We start from the raw sequence: 904 nt of genomic DNA, 5'->3' as shown, positions 1-904 counted from the left end.
TGTCGGAGGGGCGGTACTGAGGGAGCGCCGCACTGTCGGAGGTGCGGTACTGAGGGAGCGCCGCACTGTCGGAGGGGCGGTACTGAGGGAGCGCCGCACTGTCGGAGGGGCGGTACTGAGGGAGCGCCGCACTGTCGGAGGGACAGTACTGAGGGTGCGCCGCACTGTCGGAGGGGGTGACAGGCGCTGGAGAAATGCAAGTCTCTGTTTTAAACCTCCCTCTCTTCTGCCCACCTCCCTCTCTCCCTGTCTTGCTGAGGGCTACTGCGGTCACTGATCTCCAAAACGTTCATCCTCTCCCCGTTTTCACTCTCCTCCATCCAGCTCCATTGCGTCAGCAAGCTGATGTAATCGAATGCAAGAATTACATCGCAGAACCTCTCAACAGCTCCTCCTCTCTCTCTCGCTGCAGTTACTCCCGCAGTGGCTATGGGCGAAATTGTCCTCTCCCTCGCCAAATATTAATTTAATGAGACCCTTTTTTGAAGTGTGCAAAAACCCCAACAAATAGATGCAGATCTTGAGGTGGACCAGCTCTTTGCTCGAGTCTCCGGCCGCTCCCGACCCACAAGTAAGTGGCTGCAAACTTTTAACCAACTTTTCGCAAACTTTTTTGAGCTGTTCGGACTGAACACGTGTCATCTGCAACAACAAAAAAAACCCATTGTTTGGAGGTCGAGGGAGGTTTTCTTTGAAGGGACTTGGGTTTTAAAAGTTGTGGGAGTCTTTTGTTGGTGGTGGTCGTGCAAAGACTGATAGGAGTGTAAAGTTGGGAATGAATGATGCCTTTCAATATTCGACCTCTTTGTATCTGAAGGGGTACTGACTTTGCTCAGTTCTCAGTTGGAAGTCACAAGGGGGTGGGATTCTCCAGAAGTCCACTGTTCACCCCAGCACCCTATCC

At 52.7% G+C, this 904-nt stretch overlaps 1 protein-coding gene across 1 annotated transcript in view; it reads left to right on the top strand.

Moving 5' to 3' along the window:
* Positions 1 to 405: 405 nt before the first annotated feature.
* slc38a5b (solute carrier family 38 member 5b) overlaps positions 406 to 904 on the top strand; it is a 106358-nt gene continuing 105859 nt past the window's right edge. Inside the window, exon 1 of the mRNA XM_085978874.1 lies at positions 406 to 571. The gene's annotated coding sequence lies outside the window, so the exon portion shown is untranslated. The remainder of the gene's footprint in view (positions 572 to 904) is intronic.

This window comes from Somniosus microcephalus, unplaced genomic scaffold (genome assembly GCF_052327205.1).
Source record: "Somniosus microcephalus isolate GS21.2 unplaced genomic scaffold, FLI_Smic_1.0 unresolved_chr7, whole genome shotgun sequence".
NCBI classification, from domain to species: Eukaryota; Metazoa; Chordata; class Chondrichthyes; order Squaliformes; family Somniosidae; genus Somniosus; species Somniosus microcephalus.
This window is presented reverse-complemented; position numbering and strand designations above follow the sequence as displayed.